The following is a 10,316-nucleotide window of genomic DNA, read 5'->3' as shown; positions in this document are numbered from 1 at the left end:
CCAACATGACGGGGCACCACCTCATTTTTCTCTGCAAGTGCGAGAGTATTTAAACCAAACATTTCCAAACCGATGGATTGGACGAGCGGGCCCTGTCGCATGGCCGCCAAAGTCACCGGCCCTAACCCCGTTAGATTTCTTTCTGTGGGGTTACGTAAAAGGGCTTATCTACGCTACGCCAGTAGAAACGGTAGAAGACCTTACACAGCGAATCATTGAAGCGATCGAAATCATAAGGTCGACTCCACACCTGCTCCAGCGTATCCGTGAAAAAATGATTCGCCGTTGCCACCTCTGTGCCGCTCAAGGTGGGCGTGTTTTTGAGCCGTTGCTTTAGGCTGTCACGTTGTTAAAACGTATGCAACAATTTCAATGTTGTGAAACAAAGCTAAATCTGTGATTGATTTCAGAGTGAAATTAAAATATGTGCCACGATTAAAAAGGTTATTTCTCTACTCGAACGCCCGCACATCCACAACATAACACTCTACAACGGGTTGCCTACGCTGACTCTTTCTGGGGCTACAGGGGCTTAACTACGCGTTTCCGGCAACATGTTTATTGGAAGTAATGGTTGCAAATAATAAGAGATTTGTACCCTCAAGCGTTTTTACATGAATTTTGATACATCCTGTATATATTCCCCAAGTTTGTGTTTTTCGTACAAAACTTAAAATGTTGGCCTCGCTAATGAAAACTAGACCTAGAATTATTTTCGGCATAAGTGTGTGAAGTTTACCGGATTCCAGACCATACATGTGAACTAACGTAACTTATACAATTGCCTGAGAATTAACCCCACACATATTCTACATTTCCAATGCATGCAACTTTATCCAAAACAAATTTAGCCAAGATATCGCAAAATCATAGTACATTTTTATATCATTTTTTATTAACATTAAAAACTTCTATGTCATGTTAGAGGAACTTTGCAGAAAAAAGTTATTAGAGCGAGACGAGGTTAAAATATCCTATGGATATTATAATAAATAGCGTGCTCATTTGTCGATACAAGGTCAAGCGCTATTTACACTTAAGATTGGGTTGGACATGACTGGGTCACACAGCTCCCGAGTGTTTAGCACAGGCGGCACGAACTGGTTTGCAAAGTTAAATTCCTTAACAAACCAAGATAATTTAGGGTTAAAAGTATTCTTATAGCAGGCTTGGATATTTTTTTTGAAGCCGCGTATTGGCGTTGGGAGCTAAGAAACGTTCCACTTCAACTTGCAATGAGTATCTTTAGGGCTACATACTTAAATACACCGAGAATTTAAAGCTGGAAGTCACTTTATCTAGTTAGATGGAGGCTTTTACTCACACTTGGAGTACGTTGAAATTATTATCTCGATTTGATTTGATTTTACAAACTTATATTAAATGTATATTAGAAAAATATAAATTCCGCTACATTTGGTGCATGGAAAAACGTTAGAGAAGCAGTAAGCTGTAGCAAGGCCTCTTAAGTACAAACATTCTTCTAGACACGCTTTCAAAACTAGACGCTATCGGTAGGCGATTTATTAAATTAGGTGTAGCGCAAGTAAACATTATATTTGAAAGTCAACTCATAAAGACTCACAGGCGTAAGTTATTAAGAAATGAATATATTTTAATAAGTAGTTTTAATTGATGCCAGGTGCAAAACTATGTAGGATATGCAGGAGGAGTCCGTGGAATCTCTGCCCGATTAATTGTGTGAATGTTAAAATAAGGGGGGGGGGGGGGGGGGTTAAGGTTGTCGAGGTTCACGCTGAAAAACACCGCATCATGTCTGACCAAGAGCGGTAGGGGAAAATATCAACAATCCTTGTAAATGTCAAATGTAAACATGGTTCTGTCATCGGTAGATATTTTTCCTCTCTTGCAGCAATTCACCGTGGTGAATAATAATATGGCATGTATGCAGTGTCAAACATCATATTCAAAATCACTAGACGGCCTAGGTCCATACACAGAAAAATATTTTCCGTACTTTCAAGAAAGATTCCTTTGGAAAACAGTTGCATGAAATAGTTTGAAATACTTCAAAATATATATTGTAAAGAAGTATAGTAATGGGGCTCCGGCAGCTGGTTCCTGGTTGACGTTTAGAGGTGCCGACCGCCAACTTGGATTATGACGTAATGGCGGCCATTTTGTACGATTTTGAAAATGATTTGACCTTTGACCTTGAAATTGCCCAAGCCGTGCCATCTCCTAACCAAAATCTTGAAATCGAGTGCCCTAATCACAGATGTTGCACTTTTCGTTACAAGTAGGTATATATAGTAGGTACTGGGGCACCGGATAAAGGGGCTAAAGGATCAGTATCCAGGGATCTGTGGCTGCCATCGTGTACCGCCATTTCTGATTATTATGTCATGGCACCCATATTGGATTACCTTGACCTTGAAATTTTGCCCCTGGCGGCCAATTTGGCTAAAACATCACATACGACAGCCATCTTGGATTTTGCCATTTTGTTTTCTTTAACTTACAGCAATTTTGTGTTTTCTAGAACATTCCTCAATTTGAATTATGACATCATGTGGTCCATCTTAAAAATCCGCAATAATTAACAGATAATATCGGGAAATGTTTTAATTTTTAAAAAATTTTTTTTATTAAAATTGTAATTAAAGAACATTACTTTATCATCTAACACCGCACTCCATGCGTGTTGAATTTTTCATTATGATGAAATCATCGAACGCATCACTCCTGCATGTATCACCTTTGGTTATATCCACCATCATGAAAATAATTGAGAAAAAATTCTTAAACAAAATGTAACCAAAATTTTCCACAACTTCTGCTGGAGGCAGCCATCTTATTTAATAGAGTCCGCCATTTTGAATTCATCTGATGGACGTTGCCTTTGAGTGTATGTTCCTAAAGTACATCAGTGTATGTAAGATCGAGTTTCTATTTTCTACCAGTGTTGTTACAAACCTCATATATCAAAAAATCCACAAAATCCATAGTCATTTTGTTTAGGATGGAGGTTATGACCACCATTCTTTCTTAAAGACATAATATATAATGTTTATATGCATAGTCTGAGATATATGTTGTCATATATCAAATTAATTGTCTCATCGCTGAGGATGAGTAGGTTATAATAATAATAATACTTAATAACTTTTATTCTATCAAGAATTAATTAATTAACTTAATCAAGGTCATCTTAGGACCAGAAATTATTCCGAATCCTCATTCACAAGTAAGAATCTCTTCTGAACAAGATAATATTTGCCCATTCGTATTTAAAAACTGCACAGAAGCAAACATTTTAATGTTTTCATTTATATTTTCTTTTCTCTCCTCTAAAGAAATCAATGTTTGGGTTTTCGTATTTATAGGTTACATGGAAGCAGATATTTTTAATGTTTGCGTAAATATCCGTTTGCGTAAGATTTTTTTATTGAAAGAAAAAAAAACACATGCAGAATTAATCGTGCACGATGATATTATGCTACAAACAAATATGACGATTCAAATTTTTAAAGTATTAGAACTGTTCCCTCTACACGAGAGAGACAATATCCAGCACATAACATTTTACTTTTCAACTTGATATCTGATCGCTATAGTGTATATGATGCAGTTAACACACTCACATAATCCATTACTGCCTTAGCGAGATGCACTTCACATCACATGAAAATAGTATATTTTTAAAAATCATGGCAGAAATTAGGTGTAAATAAAATATGACAAATATTTAATACTATTTAATAAAACACGCACATAAACACCATCTTCTACCCTCATTAACACAATGCCATTCAAGAGGGCGTTACCGAAAACCTTCACAATATCCCGCTCCGCAGTACTTCCCATTCTATCCATCAAATACTCTATCCACACAACTATTCGCGCACACAGCAACAAAGTCAATAGTTCGGGATACATGCCTAATATCCCTCCCACCACAGCAGCAATATCCTCCACAGTCAGAGTAGAGGTGTTTACAGGTACATCCGCGATGTCTTACCCAGACTCTTCGTCTTCGTCCATCACAAGAGCGTCTTCCTGGTCGCTAGCCTCCTCCCAGCTCGAACAGGACTCCTCCAAAACAATCTCTTCAAAGCTGGAACGATACATTTTACTAGCTCTGTTGATAACTACAAATGATACGTCCTAATGGTGCAATGGTTTAACCGTCCCCACCCATATTTCCATTTCTATTGCAGCCCTGCCCATGTGTCCCACCGCACTTACATAATATGACGCACGACATTTTATGTCAGCCAACCTAGCCCCTCTCCCACACACTGACCCTTCCCAGCTCTAATAGATGTGCCATTCTGTCATGTATTCACATGTCCCCAGCCTCTCAATACTATTTTAAGCACCTTTAACGACCATCCCGGCCTCATAACTAGTGAAAATATTGAAACAGTACTAGAATTAAAAAAAAAATATTTATTTAAAACTTGCATTTATTTGAATAAAATTTTACAACGCATTATAAGTTTTAAAACTTCAGTAGTTTTTATCCTACTGTTTTCAGATAAATAGAATCCTAGCCACTTCACAAACAAGTGACATCTTTCCGAAGTTCACTTTTTCTACCAAATATTCGTTTGGGTACTTTGTAGGCTGAATTTCTTACTCGTATAATCCTCAATGTATCGCCGAACCTCATATATCTTCCATGTTATACTTAACATAGTGGGTGGTAATTACGCATTTTTACTAACACGGAATATTTCTGTCGACCATTTAGAAATACGTACGATCTATTCAAATTTAGCTCTAAATTTTATTACTCCTAGTTTATTTGCATTAGAATAACCAGTTTTCAGGAGTGAGTTTTCTATTACATTAACAGGCACCATGCCAATTTTTCGGTGTTTTCTGTTATGAAAGTCATTTAGTAATGTCGGTAACATATCAAACCACTTATAACTCCGTTTTGCTGTGAACTCCCTTCAAATGGCTTCCTTTAGAGTACGATTAAATTGTTCAACCACCCATCCTTTTATCTCTGTGAACATAGAATAATTATATATTCCGAACATGCCCACAACTCTAATGGCTACAAGGATACATCAACCACATAGAAAATAAACTCTTTGTTTAAAAATACCAACTCAGCAAATTTAATGCTTACTGTAGAACTAAATCATCCCTGAAATATGTATTTTATGCTTACTACAAGACCATCGGGTTTTGAATCATTAAATATTAAGGCCTCGCTACAGATTTGACTATAAATATTCAATGAAAAGGACACACATTTGGACGTAGGATACGATCACTAGAATACATTCACTAAAGAACGAAATGAAACGATAGGATCCAGCTCAATCTTGCTATAATGGCTTCATATACATTTGGCTGCATCTGGCTACAATGCCTCCATCTATATTTAGCTCCAAATGATTTCAGTTAGAATGCTGCAAGAACTCGTCAAGATTGATAGAAAGGTGTTACTATTACTCTCCATTTTGTTGGTTATTGGTTACTATTTTTGCATTTTAAGTTAGAAGTTGTACTACGAGAACTCAGTCTTAGCTAGAAATTAAAGTACACGAAATAAAACATATTTGCTATTCAAAATATAATTAATTTTTTCACTTGTATACACATGCCGACAAAATAAGTCATTATTGTATGTATCACGCACTTCTTATTTCACGAAGTATACATGATTTTTCTTTGGAATTGAATAAATTTTCATTGTTTTGCTAGGCTAGTAGAAATCATAACCTATCGAGCAAAATTTTATAATTTTTTCATGTAGAGTAATCAATCTCTTCGGCTGCTGCTATCTTCCCTTACATTTTTATTACTAATACTTTTAAGATCTCTGAAGTCTCCGGTTTTAATACCAGCCTCAAAATCATTAAAATTCTACTCCCCCACAGACCATCATAAGCCTGAGAAGAAGAATTTATTTTAATGAGGCGTTTCCAAAATTTTGGTCTCAGCACTTTATCACAGTCTTCGATCTTATGAGTTTCAAGTTCTTCATCACAGTCTTCGTTCTTGTCAGCTTCAGGCCCATCATCGCAGCTTTCGATCTTTTCAGTTTCAGGCTGCTCTAGAGTATATAGTCTCAATTTCATGGAAGCGACTAGAACTTGATGTAAATAATTATTTTTATTGCACATTAATAGGCTAATTTATTGGGTATGTTTCGTTACAAATAATTAACAAGAACTGGGATAGTACTGTTATAATCAGCATCTTCACATTTCTCATGATCACTATAGTCGTCTAATATTTTGCTACCACTTTCTTGTTGTTATAAACACACCCTTCTTATCAGTAACCAGCCATGTTTAACATATAGAGGGGCTTACTAGAACTCAAGGGGGAGGATAATCATCTTACAATCTAGTGTTTCTCAGCGGTGCGTAAAATAGTAATCGAATGAGTAATGGATATTTTTATTTAAGTGCAACATGATTAAAATGTGGAAATATCTAATTTGGTGTCAGGAATTCACAATTAACATGAATATCTCTCAATATATTCCAGTCTAATATAAAAAACTCAATGAAAGTCATATGACTTTAGAAAAACTGGAAGCATATTATATTAAATTATTTTTTAAACTCAGAACTATACACTAAATGAATTTCAATGTTGATTTTAGTAATGGTCACAATCAATACACACATAATCCACACTAATTCCACACATAATCCGCACACAAATTCGTGTATTTCAAGCACAGATCATCATATTTCAAACAATAATTCACACAATCAACAAAAACCGCATATTTCATGACCAAGAGCAGAAGTTTGAAGTGACGTTTTCTTCTCTTCTAGAGTGAGTCGTACTGGTACAAACATCTGGTTTTCGTCGATGCTGTAGATGTTTATGTAGGCACCAGGATTCTGTTTCTCGAACAGAGGGATCTGACTAAGTGGAGTGAAACTCGATGTTAGTGAAGTTGAACTTGCTTTAGCAAGGAGAAGTTCACAAGCTTTCATAAATTTTTGTTATTAATTTTTATTATGATTCTTTGTGTATTTTTAATATTTTTTTAGCTATCAAAGCTTCAGAGTAAAATAATATTTTTATTGCCTTTCTGTCAATCTGGGTTAGTTTTAGTTCATAGATTGGAGTCCTTAAATTATTCCCACTCTTGGATTTTATTGAGAAATAAAACTGATTTTCACATAGCATTTTACAGTAAATTCTTAGGTAATAATCCATCATAGTCATATTATTACTACATGTGACATTATGTGCAGAGAATTTCTGTCAGTTTAAAAAAATGATATTAACGATGACACTTGATTAAAATCCGCTATCTTGTAACATATAAGAAATGGTAGTATGTTTTGAGGATAGAAAAGAATTTAAATTTCCTTTTCCCAAGAGACCTCTCGAATCCTTTTTTCTCTTGTGAACACACGTGTTCATCCTGCATGCTACATATTAACATAGCTTTATAAACAGCATGGATACAGCCTTCGTACTCTGAAACGAAGTGATTTGACTATCGTAATACATAGGCTACAGGGCTACATTTGTAGACACATGGAGAAAATTGGCTAAATTTTTTGCCGAATTGACTACATTCGTAGTCGTATGAGGGGCAACATTCGATTATGATTGACTAATAGCATGTACTTTAAATAAAGTGTACTTCATTATAAATAAAAAAAAATCAAATACTTTAAATCAGCATGTTGCAAAATATGTTGATGAGAAGCGACACTACTTGACCAAGTACTATTTCAGATTCGGAAACAAATCTCACTGATAGTTTATTTTAATTTTCTATTTAAGTTTGGCATTTCCATAAAAAGTTTTAGGTTGCTCCTGATTTTTGTCGTAGAAACTAACATGGATTCTGGATCGAAGATTCTTAACGTCATGAAAAGGTCACTGGTATAGTTATATTTGTCTTGGGTTTTACCTTGAGAAAGAATGATCATTCCAAAACCCAAAAACGTAAAATAATAAGTTATGATCGGTGTGACAGGCAATTTGCTCTAAGAGAGAGCTCAAAAACACATGGCGAGACTTGTAAAGTTATGCTCACTTACAAGATAAATTACAATGTTGGAGCATCAATATAAAAAAAGATTATGCTGAATGATGAATATTATTTCTTGTCATGAATGTGTTAATGTTCATAGCTCTCCTGATCTCGACAAAGAACTTGAAATTAAGGATGTTGAAGGTTTAAGGAAGACTGAAGATGATTAATGACGATAAATGACCAGAAGAATTAGGAGAAACCAACAATATATTGCCAGGAATAATCACGAGCACATGGAGAAAACCAACAGAATATTGAAATGAATAATCAGGAGCACACATTGAAAACCATCAAAATATAAACAGGAATAGTCAGGAGCACGCAGAGAAAGATTAAGCAAATTTTCTTAAATCAAGTTCAGTAAATCATAAAACAAAATAAAAAATATAAATAATTAAAAAAAATTACAAAATTAGCTTTTGCCATCTTGTAAACTTATCCTTTGTTCAGCAGGATAGAGTTCCAGCTCAACCCTGATGTTTTGAATTTTTTTTAATTTTTAAATTATTTTATTTTTTTGATTCTCTGTTATTGATTTAGGAAAACGTGCATTAGTTTTCTCCGTGTGCTCCTGATTTTTCCTGCCAATATTTTTATAGTTTTCAATGTGTGCTTCTGTTTTTTTAAGTCAATCTATTTTTGGTTTCCTCTAAGTGGTCATAATTATTCCTGGCAATATTTTTTTGGTTTTTCCTAGTTCTTCTGGTCATTTATGGCGAAACTTCAGTAGTATGTAAATGGCGAAGCTGGCACAGGGTTCAGGGTGTGGTGGTAGTGTTTTCTGTTATCTTGGACTGTGACGTCACGGCAGCCATCTTGGACTCAAAAATTCCTCAAAAATGACTCAAAATTGCTCAAAAATTACTGAAATTACTTCATTTTGTTCATAGTCCAAGTATCGAAGCAAGTATCAATTCAATATGTAAATTAATGAGTGATTTTTTTATGAATTTAAGAATTTTTTAAAAATTTATGGGTCAGTGTATACAAATTTCCTAGATGGCGGACATAGCGACTTATAGGATGTTGGTTGGCTAAGAAACTAAGCCTCTTTAAGAATTTTGAATGTGATTTATAGAAGTTATAATTTTTACATAAAATTAAGATATTTGCATCGTACAGAGATCGAAACAAGGACGGGAATCGATCGAATCAATCAGTATATTTATTGCCAATTTAATTAATGAATTTCGGAATTTTTCTTAAATTTCTAGCGAAATAATTACAAATTTCCTCGATGGCACCCAAATGACAAGATGGTGAGCTTCTCAGTTATAATACATGATTACTGCACTCTAGCGGGGTAAATTTTATCTAATATGAAGGTAGCGCACTCTTTTAGACGTAAAAAAAATGTCGGTCTCCCGCAGATGAAAACAATATGGCGGACGTGACATCATACATAACAACTGATGCCTTGGTATTGGTGATGGGAGGTCAGTCTGCGAGCGACTTTCATGGAAGAAAGATCTATCTACATTTTGTTTATTGTTGCTGTTACCGGGTTCGACCCAAGGACTTCAAGGCCTAAGTGCTTTTTAAATAGTATTGTATTAGAATGTTATAAGTAATTTTTTTATAATTTTCCAATTTTTTTTCTAAATTTATAGCATAAAAATTACGGTTTTCCAAGATGGCGGCCATAACGAAAAGTGCAACGATCTAGAATCCAATATGGCGGGCGTAACGAAAAGTGTAACGATGACATCGTACTCAACCAAGATGGCGGGCATAACGAAACATGCAACATTTATAGAATCCAAGATGTCGGCCGTAACGATATTTGCAGCGGTGTTTTTTTTAAAGATTTTGACGTGATAATGTCTTATAAATAGATGAACGCCAGCTGCACGCACGAAAAAGCATGACTCATTGTCACTTTCCACCTGAGCCGAGCGTGTAAGAACCGGCCAACCACCGTGCGAGAAAATCTTCTATAATATCAAACAGGTTAAGGCGGGATTTTTAACTAATTGTTCGTGATTATATTTAAACAAATTATTTAAATTAAATTTGCAAAAACTGTAAATAATATTTTATAATTAAATAATATGCAATTTTTCATCAATTTTTCTTATAACGCTGTCACGTAAAATTATCGTCCGTAAACTGGCTTTACAGACAACCCCCCCCTTTTTTTTATTTATTTCGTTACAACTCAAACAACGTGTTTCATTAAAATTCAAATAATTAAAAATACTTTTTTTATTAAAATTTAATTAAATTATTTTATTAATTTTACAATTCGGAAAATAAATATAGATTTTCAAGATGGCGGCCGTAACGGAAATTGCAACGGTGACGTCATAATCCTAGA

The sequence above is a fragment of the Bacillus rossius genome, chromosome 2 (genome assembly GCF_032445375.1).
Source record: "Bacillus rossius redtenbacheri isolate Brsri chromosome 2, Brsri_v3, whole genome shotgun sequence".
Taxonomy (NCBI): domain Eukaryota; kingdom Metazoa; phylum Arthropoda; class Insecta; order Phasmatodea; family Bacillidae; genus Bacillus; species Bacillus rossius.
The sequence above is the reverse complement of the archived record's forward strand: the minus strand, read 5'-3'. Positions refer to the sequence as shown.